The 24549-nt window shown below is 34.1% G+C and overlaps 1 long non-coding RNA gene across 1 annotated transcript; it reads left to right on the plus strand.

Moving 5' to 3' along the window:
- The first annotated feature begins 7960 nt into the window (after window positions 1-7960).
- LOC105117596 (uncharacterized) lies at window positions 7961-19109 on the plus strand. Its single transcript, XR_840785.1, has 3 exons — window positions 7961-8019; window positions 18330-18386; window positions 19029-19109. It is a non-coding gene; the product is annotated as an uncharacterized LOC105117596 (long non-coding RNA).
- Window positions 19110-24549: the final 5440 nt, after the last annotated feature.

The raw sequence follows: 24549 nt of genomic DNA on the forward strand, positions 1-24549 counted from the left end.
TACTTTTAAGGCAAACACTACTGTTGCAAGTGTAGGTCATGAACCGGGTAATTCACATCATGTGACTTTAGCTGTCTTGATGCATAAGCAATTACACACCCGTGTTGCATTGATACACATCTAGACCCCTTTTTTGAGGCATCAATGTATACCACAAAACCTTTTTATCTTTGAAGGAAGGGCTAACACAGGAGCAGAAGTGAGCCTTTCCTTTAGTTCTTGAAAGCTCACTTCACGCTCCTCCGACCAAACAAACCTAACTTCCTTGCGGGTCACCTTAGTTAAAGGTGATGCTATGGTGAAGAACCCCTCAATAGACCTCTGGTAATATCCAAGCAAGACCCAAGAAACTCCAGATTTCTATCATGTTGATAGGCCTTTCCCATTTTAACATGGCCTCAACCTTTCTTGGATCCATAAATATCCCTCCTGTAGATATTATATGGCCCAAAAATACTACTTCCCTAAGCCAAAATTCACACTTATCCAGCTTTGCATATAATTGATTCTCCTTTAAGGTCTGTAGCACAACCCTTAGATGTTGTTCATGCTCCAAGTGAGAGTTTGAATATACCAAGATATCCTCAATAAATATAACCACATATTGGTCCAGGTAAGGCCGAAACACCCGATTCATCAAGTCCAGAAACATAGCTGGAGCATTAGTTAACTCGAAAGGTATCACCAAAAACTCTTAATGCCCATAATGAGTTTGGAAAGTAGTCTTTTGGATGTCTTGTTCCTTGATTCTCAATTGGTGGTATCCAGATCTCAAATCTATCTTAGAGAACACCTTAACATCTTAACATCCTTCAACTGATCAAACAAGTCATCTATTCATAGGAGTGGGCACTTGTTCTTCACCGTCACTCTATTCAATTGACGATAATCAATGCACAAATGAAATGTGCCATCATTTTTCTTTACAAACAATACTGGAGCTCCCTAGGGTGAGTTACTAGGTTGGATGAAGCCTTTATCTAACAATTCCTGAAGCTAGACCTTTAGTTTCACCAATTCCATAAGTTTCATCCTATATACGGGACTAGGCTATAGGAGAAACTCTTGGAATAGTTTATATGGAAACTTCAATTTCTTTAATTGGAGGTAATCCAGGCAACTCTTCCAAGAATACATCTTAAAACTTCATCATAACAGGAATACTAGCCAATTTTATGCTACTCTTTTCCAGCTCTCTTACATGGGGTAACTAAGCAAAGCAACCCTTCCTCAGTAATTTTCTAGCTACCAAGACTAAGATTATACAACTTAGAATCACTTTTTGTCCCCTTTAAACAATACTCTTTTATCTCCTATTCCTTGGATTGTGACCGTCTTGGTGAAACAATCCACTTATGCCTTATGTTTACTCAGTCAATCAATGTCCAAAATCACATCAAAATCATATAGTTCCAACGACATAAGATCTACCCTCAATTCTAACCCTCCAATATATAGTTTTACCCCTCTATAAATATCATCAATAAGTATATTCTCTCCTAGTGGTGTACTAACAGTCACTCCTACACCTAAGTTACTAGATAAAATATGCAAGTTATTTACAATTCTATAAAATACAAAGGATGATTAACTCCAGGATCAATTAAAGCATAAACTTGTATTGTATCTAATTCTATAATATATAGCTCTCACATCCTTGTAGGTCATGTGATATACCCGTCCCTGAGTCCTCCCCTCTAGATTTCTAGGCCTTCCACTAGTACCACTCGTCCCTAACTAGGTAGGCCTTATCATAACCCAATTCTAGATTATTACCCAAAAATCAATTTCTTTTTCAAAATAAAAAATTCAAAAAATAATAATAGCTAGCAATGTGAAGAAAGCAAACTGGGCAATCAAGCTGCAATTTGGAGGAAATTCAATGCCTAATTATACCCCATCATGCCCAAAAATGAAAAAAATACAAACTCAAGGTCAAATTAAATGATTATTGGATGAATTTGCATAAAAATTAAGTTCATGGACATAATTAAATTTTTAATAGGCCAATTTGATTTAATCATAGGCCAAATTAAAATTTAATTATGTTTAAGAATTAATTTGGATCTAATTAAAGGATTTAATTAATTGCAAGGACTTAATTATACTTTAAAATGGGTCAAATTAATTTTATTTAGGGCTTAATTGTTGAAAAATTAAGTTTGAAAGCCTAATTTGGGCTTAATTGAGAAGATTGGAATTTTAAGAGACCAAATTTAATTTTTATCATGTTAATTAATTGAAATGAGGGGCTAAATTGCTAAAAAAAATTGAAGTTTTGAGCTCAATTAGGGGCTAAATTGAAGAAATTCAAAGCCAATGACCAATCTATAAAATCCGCCACAATTTAGGGGCTTCATTGGTAAAAATCGAGGGCCAAATTGAAGAAACTAAAACTTTAATGGTCAATTAGGGGTTCAATTAACAAAATTCGATACCAAGGACTATATTGTAAAAGGCGCATAACTTCGGGGTTCTAATTAAAGTTTATCAGGGATTTAATTGCATTAAATCGAGAATTTAGGGTTAATCAGGGGTTCAATTGAAATCAATTGAAAGATGGAGGACTGAATTGAAAATCATGAAAAATCCATAATACAATCCAAAATGGCACCGTTTTGAGAAAAAACCAACTGACGCGTCGTTTAACATTGTTCATTGTCTTGCCCGATTTTGCCCGAAAATGCTGCCTGGGTGGCTACTTTTCAGATGCATTTAATGTTTTATTGCTCCATCAAATCTAACAAAAAGTGCACGAAAATGATCCCCTGCAGTTGTTTTACAACACCGACTAAACAGTTCAGTCTAAATGGCGATGAGATAGCGTCGATGCCGATCTAAAGAGCCCAACTCAGGCAGCCTTTTTCTACAGATTGAACAACTCATGAGGCACACTTTGAGCCAAAGGTTGGGATGCTTCCCGACCGAATCAAGGGTTGATATTTTTTTCCTTGTGCAGACAAGATTACCCTCTTCCACCAACTATAAATAGAGGCGAAGTTGATGGCCTAAGAGAGGAAAAAAAAGGGTCCAAAGTCGGCCAAAAACCAGCCCTTTTGGCCCTGTTTCTACAGTTTTTCTTTCCCTCTCTCTTTGCCATTCCAACCACTAATTTGAGCCACCAACAACTTATCCACCACTAGCTCCACCACAGGAAACCACCTACCGACCATCGAAAGCCACCACCGCGAGGTCCTCCATCTCTCCTCTGCATATTTCCTTCTTCTGCTTCTTCTTTTTTCTTGCTCCGTCACAAGCAACCAACATCGCCACCATTTATTCCACCAGAACCTCTGCCAACTTCACGTCAGGCCAATGACAACAGCTCCTTCTCCTCCGCAAGGTTGCCTCCCACCGTTGTCTGCAACTGGAAAGTTGCATGCAGAACGTGAACTTATTATTCATGTTCTACAAATAATTCATTTACAATTGGGCCGGGTCAATTCAGGCCCAGCTCAATCAGCTAGTCTGACCCGACCGAAAAAAAGAGAAAGAAAATATGTTGGGCCGAGTTTGACCTAACCTTTTGGGCCTAGTTCGACCCAACCATTTTTTGGGTTTTTGTTTGGGTTAGCCCACATTTTTAAAAATATTTAATTAATATAATATTATATTATACATTTCCTTTAAAAAAACAAAACAAAATAATTCCCAAAAAAATTCAAAAATCCTTTAAAAAATTTGTGATTTTCTTAAATATTTTTCTACTAATTTTGTATAATATTGGGTTGCATATTTATACTGTAACATACAAATCTGGTATTAAAATACCCGATTTTCTCTAAAATATTTCAAAAAAATCTCAAAAAAACTTTTAAATCAATTTCTATTTTTAAAAATTATTTTTATGAATAAGGCCAAATCCTAAAAATTTTCCAAGCATGTTTTCATTAAAAACAAATTACATATTTCTCATGTTTTGAAAACCCAAAAAAAGATATCATAACCAATTTATGATCATCCATTAGGATTTGGCCAAAATATCAAAAATCTTTTTTTAATTTTTTTTCTAGAATCCGAATGTAAACTTTAATATTTGTGGGTGTAAAATTACACAATAAATTACACCCTCAGGTATTAAAAATACAAAGTGTAAATAAATGTAATGCTAAAATTTAAACTTTAGAACAGTTATAATTTAAACAATGATAACAACAAATGTCAAGGTTAGAGGATCCACTAATGTTATGTCAAACAAGTATAGTATAAACTCTTATTATTCAATTGGAAACCACACACAAAGGAGGTTCCAATCAGATTATAAATTGTTAACATGATTACATTAGTCATATTATTTGATTAATGCTAATACTAGTAAATCTGGTCAGACATTCATGATTATAACTTATGTTAACAACAAATCAAGTTCCTTTCATAGTTCAGGTGTTTGTTATATCATACAGTATGAGCTATGAAAGTGCCAAGCATTTGTTGTACTAAGTGTTATACAACATAAATCTAGATTAGTCATATAACAAGCAAAATAATGATATAATGAAATGAAGAAGAAGACCCTAAGAAAATTGACCTAAGACCTAAGCTAGCTGTGAAAGAAACTGAAATTAACTAAGAGGATAAGGAAATAGAAATGAAATGAGACCAATTCCTAGAATATCTAATAAAGAAAAATGAATAAAATGGAAATAAAAAATTATGGTAGAGGGTTGGCCTTAACTATTGGGTTGGCCAGCATGGATGTGTGTGTTCTATTGGAATTTATTGAAAGATTGTGTTGAAATTGATGGCTTCAATATGTGTCCTACTGGAAATTATTGAAAGAGTATATGCTGAAATTGATGGTTTCAATATGTGTGTGTTCTGTTGGAACTTAGTGACAGTTGATATGCTGGGATTGTTACAGCATGTGTGGTGTGTCATGCCAAAATGTGTGTTGTGCAGCAAATTTGTGATTTGTTGTCGAAACTGTGTCTACTACAACGAATTGACATTCACTGCCAAATTATGTGTTCTACAACGGAATTACGATTCGCTGTTGAAAATATATCGTCCACAGTGAACTAATATTCGCTGCCGAATTGGGAGTTTTACAGCCAAAATTGTAATTCGCTGCTGAAACTGTGTCGACTGCAGCGAATTAACATTGGCTGTCAAAACTAAGTTGTTTGCAACAAATTAGCATTTTCTACCGAATTATGTGTTCTGCAATGAAATTGTGATTCATTATTGAAAATGTGTCATTTGCAGTGAATTAACATTCACTACTGAATTGGGTGTTCTGTAGCAAAATTATGATTCGTTGTCGAAACTATGTCGGCTGCAACGAATTACCATTTACTACCAAAATTGAGTTATGTGCAGCGAATTAGCATTCACTGCTGAATTATGTGTTCTGCAGCGAAATTATGATTCACTGTAGAAAATATGTTGACTACAGCGAATTAGCATTTGCTACCAAAACTAAGTTGTCTGCAGTGAATTAACATTCACTGCAGAATCATTTGTTCTGCAACGAAATTGTGATTCACTGTCGAAACTGTGTCGTCTACAATGAATTGGCATTCACTATCTAATGGTGTGTTGTGCCGAAACTGTATCGTCTACAATGAATTGGCATTCGCTACCGAATGACGTGTTCTGCAGTGAATTTGTGATTCGCTCCCAAATCTAAGTTATCTATAAAGAATTAACATTTACTAATGAATTGGGTATTTTGCAGTGAAAGTGTGATTCGTTGCTGAAACTGTGTCGGCTACAACGAATTAATATTCGTTGCTGAAATTTAGTTGTTTACAGTGAACTAGTTTTCGCTACTGAATTGGCAGCTTGCAGTGAACTAGTTTTCGCTGCCAATTTCTACAACAGGCCTCGTAAGCTGAAATGACTTACATGCTTGTAACAATTTCATGGTATGATGATGTAAAATGTGGAACACTTGAATATGAACATATAAACTCATAAAATAAGTGTGGTGAGGAATGTGATCCAAAGATACACATGTACTGATTTGTGACCATTGATGTCTTAGGTGGTGTGGTCGGGATTGGACCGTTGTAAATGCCCAAAAGAAAACATATACATAGAAAGAGAGAATTGATGAATCCACCATCGATGTCAATTTCTGAATCGGCAGCGTCGTAGTTTTCGTTGCCGATTTCCTAAATCGGTAGTAATGTCATTTTCACTACTGATTTCTGAATTGGTAGCAACGCAATTATTTTTAAATTTTCTTAAGGAGATGGAGGGAGGGGTAAAACTGGTTTTAGATAGACCAAAATAAGGATAAGAACACATCTAAACCAACCACCAAAATAACCCACCTCATTTAATGGGGAGTATAAATACAAGGAGATAGAGGATGATCCATCTTCTTCCCAAAGTTGTCTCCAACAGTTGCATGTCGACCTTCCCTTCCTCTTTCCCAATAGAAACCTAAACCAAACCAGTAAAGAGTGCTTTGTGAACATGTGAGGGAAAGATGAGACCTCGAGGGAAGATTTGGACAGCTGCCTAAGGAAAAAGAGGGTTGGAAACGTGAGAGGAAGAAAAAGAAGGAGAACCAGCAGGAGAAGAGAAAGAATAGCATCAAACCTTCCTCAAACTTAGTTAGATTCGAAAGGTATGCGTCATGAAACTCCCTTCCTCTTCTCCTTAAGACCAGAAATAGAAATGAAGTAGAAAAACCCTAAGAAAATTGACCTAAGACCTAAGCTAGCTATGAAGGAAACTGAAATTAACTAAGAGGACAAGGAAACACAAATGAAAGTGATGGTTTCAATGTGTGTGTTTTGCTAGAATTTATTGAAAGATTATATGTGGTAATTGATGGTTTTCAATGTGTGTGTTCTGCTGGAATTTTATTGAAGGATTATGTGCTGAAATTGATGGTTTCAATGTGTGTGTTCTGCTGGAACTTAGTGACAGTGTGTGGTGTGTGTTCATGCCAAAATGTGTGTTGTGCACCGAAATTGTGATTCGATGCCGAAACTATGTCTGCTACAGTGAATTAGCATTTGCTGTCGAAACTGAGTTGTCTGCAGCAAATTTGTGATTCGTTACCGAAATTGAGTCTTCTACAACGAATTAGCATTCGCTGCTAAATTCTGTATTGTGCAACCCAAATTGTGATTCGCTGCCGAAATTGAGTCTTCTACAGCGAATTAGCATTTGCTGCTGAATTGTGTGTTCTACAATGAATTTGTGATTCGCTGCCAAAACTATGTCGTCTGTAGCAAATTAGCATTCATTGCCAAAACTGAGTTGTCCACAGCGAATTTGTGATTCGCTGCCGAAACTGAGTTTTCTGCAACGAATTAGCATTTGCTACCGAATTGTATATTGTGCAGCAAAATCGTGATTTGTTGTCGAAACTGTATTGGTTGCGTGTGTTGTGCAGCGAAACTGTGATTCGCTGCTGAAACTGAGTCTTCTACAACGAATTACCATTCGCTGCCGAATTGTGTATTGTGCTGTGAAATTGTGATTCATTGCCGAAACTAAGTCTTCTGCAGTGAATTACAATTCACTGCCGAATTGTGTGTTTTGCAATGAATTTGTGATTCGTTGTCAAAATTGTGTCATCTGCAGCGAATTAACAATTCACTACCGAGTGGCGTGCTCTGCAGCGAATTTGTGATTCGCTGCCATAGTGGAGTTATCTGCAGCAAATCACTGCCGAAGTTGAGTTGGATGTAGTGAAATGGTGATTCGCTGCCGAAGTTGAGTTGTCTATTACAAGTTAGCATTTGTTGCCGAAACTGTGGCACCAGCAACAAAACAGTTCTTGCTACCGAATTGGGCAGCCTGCAGCGAACCAGTTCTTGCTGCCGATTTCTACAATAAGCTTCCTAGGCAGAAATGACTTAAATATTAGTAACAATTTCATGGTATGAGTTGTGAAATGTTGATCACTTAAATGAGAACATATGAACTCTTGAAATAAGTGTGGGGATGAATGTGATTCAAAAATACAAATGTATTGATTTGTGACCATTGATGTCTTAGGTGGTGCGGTCGGGATTGGACCATTGTCAAGATAAGAACAACCCACAGGTGGAGCAGGTAGGTGACTTGCACCTTCCTTTTCATACGTTAAATAATGACATATTTTAACATGAATGTTACCATAATGGGTTAGAACAAATATCAGATTGTCAAATGTTTAAATGTTGATTAGCTTCAACTAATGGCATTCGAAGGGATGACCAGGACAAGGATTATGTGCTGAAATTGATGGTTTCAATGTGTGAGTTCTGCTGGAACTTAGTGATAGTGTGTGTGCTGGGGTTGTTATAGCATATGTGGTGTGTGTTCATGCCAAAATGTGTGTTGTACAGCGATACTGTGATTTGCTGCCGAAACTGTGTCTACTGCAGCGAATTTGTAATTGTGATTCACTGCTAAAACTGTGTTAGCTATATGTGTTGTGCAGTGAAACTATGATTCATTGCCGAAGCTATTTTGGTTGTAGCAAATTAGCATTCGCTGCCGAAACTGAGTTGTTTGTAGCGAATTTGTGATTCGCTGCCGAATTGTGTATTGTGTAGTGAAATTGTGATTCTCAGCTGAAACTGTGTCGACTATGTGTGTTGTGCAGCAAAATTGTGATTCGCTGCTGAAACTGAGTCCTCTGCAGCGAATTAGCTTAGTTTCAGCAGCGAATTAGCATTCGTTGCTGAATTGTGTATTGTGCAGCGAAATCATGATTCATTGCCGAAATTGTGTCAGTTGTGTGTGTTGTGCAGCGAAACAATGATTCGCTGTCGAAACTGAGTCTTCTGCAGCGAATTAGCATTCGTTGCTGAATTGTGTGTTGTGCAACAAAAATTGTGATTCGTTGTCGAAACTATGTCGGCTGAAGCAAATTAGCATTCGCTGCTGATTAGTACTTAAAAGTGCATTTTTATTAAGGTTTTATATCATCATTTTTCACTTGAAGTATCAATAACTCCTTAACTAAAACATGTTTTATAATAATATATCTAATAATATAAGATACCTTTAATTTATGGTAAATGTTCATTTTAAATGCAGGCCTATCACAAAAATGAAAGGATTGATTAATAAATTTAAGAACTAAAATTGAAAGGACAAAGAAATGGCCAAACTTAGAAAAGAGATGCTAGTGCAATCCAAACCGAAACACTGTTCAGTAATTGGGTCATATTTGGAGCTGTAGATCTCCGATTTAGATCTACTTTATATGGATGAAAAGGTAAGATATAGGCCTACAAATTTCATATGGAGCCTAAGATCTAACAAGGCCATTTTCAAGTCCAAATTAGAGCAACAACAAAGAAGTCCGAATCTGTTTCCCAACCTGAGCAATGTTTAGTTTTTGGCCCATATCTGGAGTTCTAGAAGTCGAAATGATCTTAATTTTTTACACAAGAAAGATGAGACAATTTCCTACAACTTTTATGTTCAAGTGACTCAATTTTTTATGTTATCAATGACATTTTGGGCAAACAATAGAAGATAAGGATTGTCACTAAGTCAAGAGTTGGTCGCTCATTCATCAATTAGTCATCAAATCAATAGTTCCCAATTTTGGCCTATAAAAGGAGGCATTTGCCATGCATTTAGGCATCTTGGTTTCCAGATCAAGATCATGCTCTTGCTTTCTCTTTTTGTATTTTTTATAATGTTTATGCTTTGCTTTCATTAATATCAAGTTTATACCTTTCATTTACTTAGTTAACTTTTATCTTATTTATGTTCTTATTTTGTTTATTTATTTTTCTTTCTTTCATTATGTTTAGTTAAGTTTATTATGTTAAGGTGAAAAGGTTATACTAATGGTGTAAGAATAAGTATAGTCTAAACTCAACATGGACCTTAATGTTTGATACTAACATGTTTTGCATTTGTTATCTTGTTCACTTTTAATACTTTGCTTGTTAAATGGTAAATCTAGAATTGTGTTGTATAACTCTTGGTACAACAAATACTTGACACTCTCATAGGCCATATTGTATGGTATAACCGACACCCAAGCTATGAAAGGAACTTGATTTGTTGTTAAAATAATTTATAATCAAGAATGCCTGATGAGATTTACAACTATTAGCATTAATCGAATAAGATAACTAATGCAATCATGTTAACAATTTATAATCTGATTGAAACCTCCTTTGTGTGAGGTTTTCAATTCAATAATGAGAGTTTATACTATACTTGTTTGACATACCATTAGTGGAACCTCTAACCTTAACATTTGTTATTATCATTGTTTAATCCTTTCATTGATATTCCATCTCAAAGTTCTCATCATCTTCTTCATCTTCTCCTTCTTTTTCTTTACTACTACTACTACTACTACTACTACTACTACTACTATTATTGCTATTACTATTATTGTTATTGTTATTGTTATTGTTGTTGTTGTTGTATTATTGTTAGTTATAATTTGTACAATTAACCTCCTTGTGGTTCGACCCCGATCTTGCCGAGTTATTTATTACTTCGACACTCCTGCACTTGGAAGAAGACATCAATCTCTTAGTTGTGTCAAGTTTTTGGCGTCGTTGCTAGGGAGGTAAATTCTTGTACAAATTATAGTATTTATTTTATTTTCTCTTTTCACTTTTGTTTTGTATATAACTTCATTTCTTTTCTCTTGTTTCTTTTTCTTTTATTTTCTTCTTTCTTTTAATCTATTACTACACATGCATGAGAGTGTAGTCACGTACATTAAGTGGTAGACTTTGTATGGTATCCTCATCATTTTCAGAAAATATGGCCAAAGAAGATAATCAATCACTTCATAATGAGAATAATGAGAATAACCGTGTTAGAATACTTAGAAACCACATGAATCCCACAAGAACAAGTGCACCATCATGCATAGTTTTTCCTCTTGATGCATCTCATTTTAATTTTAAGTCAAGCATTATTCAACTTTTACCTTCTTTTCATGGCTTAGATTTGGAAAATCCATACTTGCGTTTAAGGGAATTTGAGGAGGTTTGCAACACATATAATGATTGAAATTATAGCATGAACACCATCAGATTAAAGCTTTTTCCTTTTTCATTAAAAGATAAAGCTAAAACATGGCTATAAAATTTGAGACCAGGATCCATTTGTGCTTGGGATGAAATGCAACAATATTTTTTAAAGAAGTTTTTTCCATCTCACAGAACAAACTCTTTCAAAAAACAAATCACCACTTCCACTCAAAAATCAGGAGAAACATTTTACCAATGTTGGGATAGGTATCGAGACTTGCTTAATACTTGTCCTTATCATGGTTTTGAAACATGGAGATTGGTTTCATATTTTTATGAAAGTTTAACACCTAAAGATAGGCAAATGGTGGAATTGATGTGCAATGGTACTTTTGAAGATAAAGACCCTGATGAAGCAATAGAGTACTTAGACTTGTTAACTGAAAATACTCAAAATTGGGACACCGTGGGTACTTCTGAGGCACCCAGTAAAACTCAACCTCATACATCTAGTGGAGGTATGTATAACCTTAAGGAAGATCATGACCTCCGAGCCAAGTTTGCATCTTTAGCTAGAAAAGTCGAGGCATTAGAATTGAAAAAGAGTGGTCAATTAAAATCTGTTGAAAACATTATGTGTCAAATATGTGAAACAAATGAACACTCAACCAATAACTGTCCAACCTTGCCTTCTTTTAAGGAATGTCTCCATGAACAAACCCATGCTTTAAACAGTTTCCAAAGGGCCAACTACAACCCATACTCTCAAACATACAACCCTAGTTGGAGAAATCACCCAAATTTCAGTTGGAAGAGTGATAATAACAATGTACAAACTTCAGAACCACCATTTTAAGCACACTATAATTTCCAAAATTCTCATGGATATGCACCTCCTTATGCTCCACCTCCTACAAGAAATCTTAAGGAAACATTGCATGTATCATTGAAAAGCAAAAGACAATCAATACTCAACTTGCTCAAAACATGATAGATTTTAAAGATACTCTTCCAAAATTCACATCTGCTCTCAGTTTCTAAGAGAAAGGTAAGTTTCCATCTCAACCATAATAAAATCCCAAGGGGCAATACAATGTAAATGCAAGTAGTTCCAGAAGCCAACACATGGATCAAGTCAAATCAATCACTACTCTTCGCAATGCTAAGGTTATTGAAAAACCCACTCTTAAACCTTCTAAGAAAGATGATGAGTTAATCTCTAAGGGTAAGGAAGGGGTTGAATTTAAAAATTGCAAAGAAACAATTGATTCCCCACCAGCACTTCCATTTCCTCAAGCCATGACCAAACAAAGGAAAGTCAATCACAACTCTGAAATTTTTTAAATTTTCAAATAGGTAAGAATCAATATACCTTTACTGGATGCTATTAAACAGGTTCCTTCCTATGCTAAATTTTTGAAAGATCTATACATGGTGAAGAGGAAACTGAATGTGAAAAAGAAAGCCTTTTTAGCCAAGCAAGTAAGTGTCATTCTTCAAAACAATAATGCTTTGAACTATAAAGAGTCTGGTTGTCCTACAATTTCTTGCTTTATTAAAGAACATAAAATTGAAAGAGCCTTACTTGATCTTGGAGCCAGTGTGAATTTACTTCCATATTCAGTTTTTCAAAGTCTCAATTTAGGTAAGTTAAAACCAACTTCTATAACTTTTTTACTTGCCGATAGATTTGTAAACGTGCCTAGAGGAATAATTGAAGATGTGTTAGTACAAGTCGATAAATTCATTTATCCTGTGGATTTTATTATCTTGGATACAAAACCTATTGAAGCATGTAATTCATTTCCTGTTATTTTAGGACGTCCGTTTCTTGCAACTTCTACTACATTGATTAATTGTAGGAATGGACTGATGAAGTTATCATTTGGAAATATGACATTAGAGATGAATATTTTCAACATTTGCAAGCAACCTAGAGATGATAATGAATTACAAGAAACAGATCATATTGAGGAATTAGTTTATGATCAACTTGAATTTACTTTAAGTAAAAATATGTTGGATGAATCTCAAGATTTGCAAATGATTTATTCTGAGGAAGAAATCACAGATGAAAAACGCACTGAAAATGTTGATGCGGATCTTTTGTCAAAAGTGACAACAAATTCAACATCTAACATCATACCAATCGATGATTACTTTCCTAACAAATCCTTACTTTCTCCAATGCCTTGATATGATAAAAATATCAATTTTCTTACTTTAGGAGATTTGCTAGCTGATTGGAGTACCCACGATAAAGAAAAGTTTTTGAATGAAGTGAAGAACTTTTATTGGGATGACCTTAACGTATTCAAATATTGTCCTAATCAAATATTTCAAAGATTCATTCCCGACAATGAGGTAAGTAGTGTCATTAAACATTGTCATTCTGAAGCATGTGGGAGCTATTTTTTGTCAAAAAAGACAGCTGCAAAAATATTTCAAAATGGATTTTATTGGCCCACCATGTTCAAGGACACGCATGCATTCTACAAAACTTGTGAAAATTGTCAAAAAGTTGATACTGATCAAAAAGTTTTGTTTTATAATTCTTAACTCTATTTATTCCCTAGAGAGCTAAGATCAAGATGGGGCAGTCCATTTATTAAGAAACATGTGTATCCTTTTGGGGCCTTTTGATACTGAGAATTCAATAAATGACAATGTTTTTAATGAAAATGGACATTGTTTGAAAGCTTACTTTGATAATTTTCCTAGTAAAAATGAATCAACTGGTTTGAATGATCTTGTAGATAAAGGTTGATTATTTTGTTTTTCTCACATTGTTTTTGTGTTTTTTTTAAGTGATTTTTGCTTGTTTCTCTCACCCCGGTCAAACGGCAGACAACGATACTCCGTGACTTAAGTCGGTTCTTTCAGTTTCCCATAATAACTGATATCTATGTATATATTTGTGCTATTCTTTGAATCTCTCTTCCAATTCTCATTTGATAATGGACACTAATATTGAAAAATTAAAAAAGTATTTTCCCGCTTTGCCTCAGAACACGATTACAAAAATTTACCGTGCTAGATGTGCAAGATTGAGGTTGTTAATGAATCATGGAATTCCTGAAGATATTCGCTGGTTGGTTGAAGCAAAGGTTCGATTATCAGTTGAGTCCTCTAATTTCTTCATTTCACACATGCGTGGAACAGGTAAAAGCACTTTTGCCAAGAAATGTCGTGCAAAACGACTGAAAGTCTATCATCGATGTGCCAGATGGACTTGTAATGCACAATGTCATTCTTTAGGAATGGTATCTATAAACCGTGAAGATAAAATACAATTCATTAAGGATGGCCTGAGTACGGAGTCTTTAGATAATCTTCTACTAACTCTTGAGACGCATCCTAGTGGAGATGTGCATCATGCAATTCATGATTTATGGCCACTATTTCATAAAAAACATGCTCGACTTAGTCTTGGGAATCTGACTAAAAAAGACCTTGTTTGCTAGTTTTTAAGAAAATTGTATAGGAAGCCTATCCCCGACCCATAGAGGGCGTTTAAGCCGTTTTTGGATGTAAAATCAAGGGAAGATGGAGTCACAATTACAACTACCTGTACATGCATATGCTTTTTTTAAAATAAATAAAAAGAGATAGAGAGAGTGTGTGAGACTCTAGCTGGCCGACATATAGGTTGTATGATTGTCTTTTTAATTTCTCATCTATAAAATCCTCTCTTCCTTCCTTTCACTTCTACTCAACCCATACATTCAACAAATATAAAAGTGTTTAGAAATGATAAGTTCCTCAGGTCATCACATAAGAAATATTTGTGTTTTTGGTGGATTTAGTCCTGGGAAAGAAAAGGAGTTTTTAGAATCAGCAAATCATCTTGGTTAGGTGCTAGTTGAGAGAAAGACTCATTAAGTGTATGAGGGAGGCATTCTTGGGTTAATGGGAGGTGTGTCAATAGCTGTATTTTTACGAGGTAGTCAAGTTTTGGGGGTCGTCCCCGAAGCTTTAGCATGTGGGGACATCATTGGAAAAACAATTAGAGAGGAACTACAAGTCTCCACAATGTCGACTCGAATGAATGTAATGTTTAACCATGCTGATGCCTTCATTGCTTTACCAGGTGGTCTAGGCATATTGGAAGAGATCTTTCATATTTCCTCTTGGGCCCAACTGCACATTTACCATAAACCCATAGGTCTGTTAGATGTTAATGGTTATTATGATAAGTTGTTGTCTTTTCTTGATCATGCTGTGGAATAGGAATTTCTAATATCTTCTACACAAAAAATTATAATCTCTGCTGCTACTGCTGAACAATTGATTGACCAACTATAATCTTTCGTTCCTGTAATTGATCCCTCCATGAGTCGCATAAATTGGTCATCTAAGAAAAGCTGTAAAAAGGTTAGATTAGATTTGAGTCTTCATTTGTAATTTTTTTTGTCTTTTTATTTTATTATTGTGTTTTGATATTTCTTATTTTTGTTTTAGTGTGTTTTAGGTTTGTCCGTGTTCGTTATTTCAGGTGATATCTTCTATACTCTATCTTTCTACCTTAGAACATTGAAGACAATGTCTCGTTTTGGTTGGGGGGAGAGGGTAGTAACTAAAAATTAACTAACTGTGTTTTCTATTTCATAAAGCATGTGCAAAATTGTTGTTACTATGATGGCAGAGTAAAAAAGATCTTTTTATGACTCTTGAGACGCATCTTAGTAACCATTTTTAATAAGATTTATCATAATACTTCTTGAAATATTCAGGTTTACAAACTCTCGCATTGTTATCACTTAATTCTGCTCATATACTCATTTAACATGTATTCTTAAACCTTAATTTACACACACACTTTAACATATGATTGTGGGTTGCACATTGAATTATTACATTATTTATGTTCTTTTGTTAAAGGTAACAACTAAGGGAAAGGGATAATATATAATTTAAAAAACAAAAAAAGAGCAAAAAAAATGATAATAATAAAAATGTAGATAAGTTTGGTTTCGTAGACTCCCTAACCTAAGCAATTAAGCCCGAAGGGGTGTTTTAACACCTAATACCTTAAAGTCAACTTACTTGGGAGCTATTGGCCCAACGCTTGTTACATGGGTTGAGAAGAAAAGCTTAAGGGAATCAAACATTGCACTATCTATGTATCAGTATCTGTGACCTGAGTTACTAATCTCGTAGGGGTGTCTCAACATCTAATGCCCTGAGACCAACTGGTCTGGGAGTAATTAGCTGAAAGCTCGTTACATGGGTTAAAGATGTATGGTGTTTTAAGTTATATGTATATATATTAAAAAAAAGAGAAAAAAAAAGAAAAAAATAATAATCCTAACCCAAGGAAGGTAAGACATAGGCCTACAATTTCCACGTGGAGCCTAAGATCTAAAAAATCCATTTTCAAGTCCAAATTAGAGCAACAACAAAGAAGACTGAATCTGTCTTTGAGCCCAAGCACTGTTCAGTGTTTTGCCCATATCTGGAGTTCTAAAAGTCCAAATGATCTGATTTTTTTACACAAGAAAGCTAAGATAATTTTTACAATATTCATGTTTTCAAGTGGCTTTAGTTTTGACATTATCAATGATGTTTTTGGCAGACAAGAGAAGATAAGGATTGTCACCAAGTTAAGAGTTGGTCACCCACTAATCAATTAGTCATCAAATCAATAGTTTCCAATTTTGGCCTATAAAAGGAGGCATTTGCCATGCAATTAGGCATCTTGGTTTCCAGATCAAGATTATGCTCTTGCTTTTTCTCTTTGTATTTTTTGTAATGTTTATGCTTTGCTTTCATTAATATCAAGTTTATACCTTTCATTTCCTTTTATTTACTTAGTTAACTTCTATCTTATTTATGTTCTTATTTTGTTCTTTTTTTTTCTTTCATTATGTTTAGTTAAGTTTATTATGTCAAGGTGAAAATGTTACACTAATGGTGTAAGAATAAGTATAATGTAAACTTAATATGGACTTTAATGTTTGATACTAACATGTTTTGTATTTGTTATCTTATTCACTCTTTAATACTTTGCTTGTTAAATGACTAATCTAGATTTATGTTGTATAATACTTAGTACAACAAATACTTGGCACTCTCATAGCCCATACTGTATGGTATAACCGATACCTGAGCTATGAAAGGAACTTGATTTGATGTTAACATAAGTTATAATCATGAATGCCTGACGAGATTTACAAGTATTAACATTAATCGAATAAGATAACTAATGTAATTATGTTAACAATTTAAAATCTGATTGGAACCTCCTTTGTGTGTGGTTTCCAATTGAATAATGAGAGTTTATACTATAGTTATTTGACATACCATTAGTGGATCTTCTAACATTGACATTTGTTATCATCATTGTTTAATCCTTACATTAATATTCCATTTCAAAGGTCTCATCTTCTTCTTCTTCTTCTTCTTCTTCTTCTTCTTCTTCTTTTTCTTTACTATTATTATTATTATTATTATTATTATTATTGTTGTTGTTGTTGTTGTTGTTGTTGTTGTTGTTGTTGTTGGTATTACTACTACTAATATTATTATTGTTGTTGTTGTATTATTCTTATTTATAATTTGTACAATTAAACTCCCTATGGTTCGACCGCGGTCTTGCCAGGTTATTTATTACTTCGACACTCCTGTACTTGGGAGAAGACATCAATCTCTTAGTCGTGTTAGCTACCGAAACTGAGTTGTCCACAACGAATTTGTGATTTGCTGTCGAAACTAGGTCTTCTGTAGCGAATTCGCATTCGCTGCCGAATTGTATATTGTGCAATGAAATCGTGATTCACTGCCGAAACTGTGTTGACTGCGTGTGTTGTGCTGCAAAACTGTGATTCGCTGTTGAAACTGAGTCTTCTGCAGCGAATTACCATTCGCTGTTGAATTGTGTATTGTGTAGTGAAATTGTGATTTGCTGCTGAAATTGAGTCTTCTGCAGCGAATTAGCATTCGTTGTCGAATTGTGTGTTTTGTAATGAATTTGTGATTCGCTATCGAACCTGTGTTGTCTACAGTTAATTAACAATTCAATGCCGAGTGGCGTGTTTTGCAGCGAATTTGCGATTCGCTGCCATAGTGGAGTTCTCTGTAGCAAATCGCTGCTGAAGTTAAGTTGGCTGCAGTGAAATTGCGATTCGCTGTCAAATCTGAGTTGTCTACTACGAGTTAGCATTTGCTACCGAAAATATGGCGCCAGCAACGAAACAGTTCTCGTTGCCGAACTGGGCAGCCTGCAGCGAACCTGTTCTCGCTACCGATTTCTACAATAAGCCTCTTAGACAAAAATGACTTAAATGCTAGTAACAATTTCATGGTATGATGTTGTGAAATATGGATCACTTGAATGAGAACATATGAACTCTTGAAATAAGTGCGGGGACGAATGTGATTCAAAAATACAAATGTATTAATTTGTGACCATTGATGTCTTAGGTGGTGCGGTCGGGATTGGACCATCGTCAAGAAAAGAACAACCCACAGGTGGAGCAGGTAGGTGACTTTCACCTTCCTTTTTATACGTTAAATAATGAGATATTTTAACATGAATGTTATCATAATGGGTTAGAACAATTATCAGATTGTCAAACATTTAAATGTTGATTAACTTCGGCTAATGGCATCTGAAGGGATGTCCAGGACAAGGGAATGATTTGCCTCGGCTAATGGCATCCGAAAGGATGACCAGGACAAAAGAATGATTAGCCTCGGCTAATGGCATCTGAAGGGATGACCAGGACAAAGAAATGATTAGCCTCCGCTAATGGCATCCAAAGAGATGATCAGGACAAAGAACTGATTAGCCTCGACTAATGGCATCCGAAAGGATGACTAGGACAAATGATTGAGTAGCTTCGGCTAAAGGCATCTGAAGTGGATGATTAGGGGGAGTGAACAGCTAACCTCAGCAAATAATTCCTTAAGAGGATAGTTGGGTTTAAGATTATGGTTGATTGCAAGAATTGGTGCATCTATATGCGTTATAAGTTGTGTATACCAAGCACATGAAGAAACTATAAATATCATGCATCAAACATGGAATAATGTTAATGTTTTATTAATCTGCCAGATCATTTAATTATCATTATTATTAAAAAGCAATTGCATTCTCTTAAATGTTATGTACTGCAGCAGGGATGTCACATCAACGAGATGCCTACGAAGCCCGATACACGGGAACCTACTCTTGCAAGGAATTATGTAGTTGCATCCTAAATCATGATGTATTTTGTATGAATCAATGTATTAAACATATAAATTTTATTGGATCCTTTTGTTAAATTCATGATGACTATTATTAGGATAGGAATTCAAACTCATGTCTTTTTATGTATATTATAATATGAACTGCTAATCATGCAAATATAATATTATGTGTTTATGTAAGATTCACTTTTAAATGAAATGTTGAATGTCGTTGACGTATGTATTGCATCTTGATGATGTGAGGAAACAGGTTTGCCAATTACCGACATGATATGTGTCAAGTAAAAAAAAACAAAAAATTTAAGGTTGTCTGGGGCTTGAAAAGCCGGGTTGTTACAACCATCATTGACACGACTAAAAGATTGATGTCTTCTCCCAAGTGCAGGAGTGTCGAAGTAATAAATAACCCGGCAAGACCGGGGTCGAACCACAGGGAGGTTAATTGTACAAATTATAAACAACAATTATAAACAACAATAATAGCAATAACAACAATAACTATAACAATAATAACAATAATAATAATAATAATAATAATAATAATAATAATAGTGGTAGTAGGAGTAGTAATAATAATAATAATAATAATAGTAATAATAATAATAATAATAATAATAATGAAAGAGAAGAAGAAGAAGATGATGATGATGATGATGATGATGATGATGATGATAACTTTGAGATGAAATATTAATTAAACAATGATAATAACAAATATCAAGGTTAGAGATTCCACTAATGGTATGTCAAACAAGTATAATATAAACTCTTATTATTCAATTGGAAACCACACATAAAGGAGATTCCAATCAAATTATAGATTGTTAACATGATTACATTAGTCATCTTATTCGATTAATGCTAATACTTGTAAATTTCGTCAAGCATTCATGATTATAACTTATGTTAACAACAAATCAAGTTCCTTTCATAGCTCAGGTGTCGGTTATACCATACATTAGGGGCTATGAAAGTGCCAAGCATTTGTTGTACCAAGTGTTATACAACATAAATCAAGATTAGTTATTTAACAAGCAAAGTATTAAAGAGCGAACAAGATAACAAATATAAAACATGTTAGTATCAAACATTAAAGTCCATATTAAGTTTACATTATACTTATTCTCACACCATTAGTGTAACCTTTTCACCTTGACATAATTAACTTAGCTAGACATAATGAAAGAAAGCAAAATAGATAAACAAAATAAGAACATAAAAGTTAACTAAGTAAAGGAAAGGAAATGAAAGGCATAAACTTAATATTAATGAAAACAAAGCATAAAAAATACAAAGAGAGAAAGGAAGAGCATGATCTTGATCTGAACACCAAGATGCCTAAATGCATGGCAAATGCCTCCTTTTATAGGCCAAAATTGGGAACTATTGATTTGATGACTAATTGATAAGTGGGTGACCAACTTTTGACTTGGTGACAATCCTTATCTTCTCTTGTCTGCCAAAAACGTCATTGATAAAGTCAAAACTGGAGCCAGTTGCAAACATGAAAGTTGTAGGCAATTGTCTCAGCTTTCTTATGTAAAAAATTCAGCTCATTTGGAACAGTGCTCGGGCTGGAAGACAGATTCAGGCTTCTTTGTTGTTTCTACAATTTGGACTTGATAATGGCCTTTTTAGATCTTGGGCTCCATATGAAAGTTGTAGGCCTATGTCTTACCTTTCCATCCATATAAATTGGACCTAAATCTGAGATCTGTAGCTCCAGATATGACCCAATTACCGAACAGTGTTCCGGTTTGGATTGCACCGACATCTCTTCTCTAAGTTTGACCATCTCTTTATCCATGCAATTTAAGTTCTTCAAGTCATCAATCAATCCTTTCATTTATGTGATAGACCTGCATTAAAAATAGACATTTACCACAAATTATAGGTATCTTATATTATTAGATACATTATTATAAAACATATTTTAGTTAAGGAGTTATTGATACTTCAAGTGCAAAATGATGATATAAAACCATGATAAAAATGCACTTTTAAGTACTAATCAATCATCAAGACAAGAATAACCCACAGGTGGAGCTAGTAGGTGACTTTTACCTTCCTTTTTCATACATTGAATAATGAAATACTTTATCATAAATGTTACCATATTGCATTAGAATGGATATTAGATTGTCAAACGCTTAAATATTGACAAATGAATGATTAGCTCCAGCTATAGACATCCGATTGGATGATAGGGACGATTGATTGATTAGCCTCGGCTAATGGCATCCAAATGGCTGACCGAAAAAAATGAATGATTAGCTTCAGCTAATGGCATCCAAATGGATGATGATTAGTACTTAAAAATGCATTTTTTATCAAGGTTTTATATCATCATTTTGCACTTGAAGTATCAATAACTCCTTAACTAAAGCATGTTTTATAATAATATAAGATACCTTTAATTTATGGTAAATGTTCATTTTAAATGCAGGCCTATCACATAAATGAAAGGATTGATTGATGACTTTAAGAACTGAAATTGAAAAGACAAAGAGATGGCCAAACTTAGAAAAGAGATGCTGGTGCAATTCAAACCGGAACACTGTTTGGTAATTGGGTCATATCTGGAGTTGTAGATCTCAGATTTAGGTCCAGTTTATATGGATGGAAAGGTAAGACATAGGCCTACAACTTTCATATGAGCCCAAGATCTAAAAAAGCTATTTTCAAGTCCAAATTAGAGCAACAACAAAGAAGTCCGAATCTGTCTTCCAACCCGAGCATTGTTCAGTGTTTGGCCCATATCTCGAGTTCTAGAAGTCCAAATGAGCTGAATTTGTTACACAAGAAAGCTGAGACAATATCCTACAACTTTTACGTTTTCAAGTGGCTCTAATTTTGATGTTATCAATGATGTTTTGGGCAGACAAAAGAAGATAAGGATTGTCACTAAGTCAAGAGTTGGTCACCCACTCATCAATTAGTCATCAAATCAATAGTTCCCAATTTTGGACTATAAAAGGAGGCATTTTCCATGCATTTAGGCATCATGATTTCTAGATCAAGATCATGCTCTTGCTTTCTCTCTTTGTATTTTTTGTAATGTTTATGCTTTGCTTTCATTAATATCAAGTTTATGCCTTTCAATTCCTTTCCTTTACTTAGTTAACTCTTATCTTATTTATGTTTTCTTGTTAATAGGCCTATCACATAAATGAAAGGATTGATTGATGAATTTAAGAACTGAAATTGAAAGGATAAAGAGATGGCCAAACTTAGAAAAGAGATGTCGGTGCAATCCAAACCAGAACACTATTCAGTAATTGGGTCATATTTGGAGCTATAGATCTCAGATTCAGGTCTATTTTATATGGATGGAAAGGTAAGACATAGGCCTACAACTTTTATATGGAGCCCAAGATCTAAAAAGGCCATTTTCAAGTCCAAATTGTTGCAACAACAAAGAAGCCCGAATCTGTCCTCCAGCCCGAGCACTGTTCAGTATTTTGGCCATATCTGGAGTTCTAAAAGTCCAAATGAGCTGAATTTTTTAAACAAGAAAGCTGAGACAATTTCCTACAACTTTCATGTTTTGAGTGGCTCCAATTTTGACGTTATCAATGACGTTTTGGCCAGACAAGAGAAGATAAGGATTGTCACCAAGTCAAGAGTTGGCCACCCACTCATCAATTAGTCATCAAATTAGTAGTTCCTAATTTTGGCCTATAAAAGGAGGCATTTGCCATGCATTTAGGCATCTTGGTTTCCAGATCAAGATCATGCTCTTCCTTTCTCTCTTTGTATTTTTTGTAATGTTTATGCTTTGCTTTCATTAATATCAAGTTTATGCCTTTCATTTCCTTTCCTTTACTTAGTTAACTTTTATGTTCTTATTTTGTTTATCTATTTTGCTTTCTTTCATTATTTTCCTTTCATTTACTTTGTTAATTTTTATCTTATTTATGTTCTTATTTTGTTTATTTATTTTTATTTCTTTCATTATGTCTAGCTAAGTTTATTATGTCAAGGTGAAAAGGTTACACTAATGGTGTAAGAATAAGTATAGTGTAAACTTAATATGGACTATAATGTTTGATACTAACATGTTTTGTACTTGTTATCTTGTTCACTCTTTAATACTTTGCTTGTTAAATGACTAATCTAGATTTATGTTGTATAACACTTGGTACAACAAATACTTGGCACTCTCATATCTCATACTATATAGTATAACCGACACCTGAGCTATGAAAGGAACTTGATTTGTTGTTAACATAAGTTATAATCATGAATGCTTGACGAGATTTACTAGAATTAGCATTAATTGAATAAGATGACTAATGTAATCATGTTAACAATCTATAATCTGATTGGAACCTCCTTTGTGTGTGGTTTCCGATTGAAAAATAAGAGTTTATACTATACTTGTTTGACATACCATTAGTGGAACCTCTAACCTTGACATTTGTTATTATCATTGTTTAATCGTTACATTAATATTAGTATTGTTATTATTATTTTTACTATTATTATTAGTATTAGTACTATTATTATTTTTGTTATTGTTATTATTGTTATTATTATTATTGTTATTACTATTATTGTTGTTGTTGTTGTTATTATTATTGTTGTTGTAAATATATTTATAATTTCTACAATTAACCTCCCTGTGGTTCAACCCCGGTCTTGCCGGGTTATTTATTACTTCGACACTCCTGTACTTGGGAGAAGACATCAATCTTTTAGTCGTGTTATTAACTATTGTGACATGACCAAAAGATTAATGTCTTTTCCCAAGTGTAGGAGTGTCGAAGTAATAAATAAACCAACAAAACTAGGATCGAACCACAGGGAGGTTAATTTTATAAATTATAAATAAAAGCAATACAACAACAACAACAACAACAACAATACTAAATAATAATAATAATAAAGAAAAAAAAGGAGAAGAAGAAGAAGATGATGAGAGCTTTGAGATGAAATATTAATGTAAGGATTAAACAATGATAACAACAAATGTTAAGGTTAGAGGTTCCACTAATGGTATGTCAAACAAGTATAATATAAACTCTTATTATTCAATTGGAAACCGCACATAAAAGAGGTTCCAATCAGATTATAAATTGTTAACATGATTACATTAGTTATCTTATTTGAATAATGCTAATACTTGTAAATGTTGTCAGGCATTCATGATTATAACTTATGTTAACAACAAATCAAGTTCCTTCCATAGCACAAGTGTCGGTTATACCATACAGTGTGGGCTATGAAATAGCCAAGTATTTGTTGTACCAAATGTTATACAACACAATTCTAGATTAACTATCTAACAAGCAAAGTATTAAAAGTGAACAAGATAACAAATACAAAACATGTTAGTATCAATCATTAAGGTCCATGTTTTGGGTAGACAAGAGAAGATAAGGATTGTCACCAAGTCAAGAGTTGGTCACCCACTCATCAATTAGTCATCAAATCAATAGTTCCCAAT

This window comes from Populus euphratica, unplaced genomic scaffold (assembly GCF_000495115.2).
Source record: "Populus euphratica unplaced genomic scaffold, PopEup_1.0 scaffold1433.1, whole genome shotgun sequence".
Lineage (NCBI taxonomy): Eukaryota > Viridiplantae > Streptophyta > Magnoliopsida > Malpighiales > Salicaceae > Populus > Populus euphratica.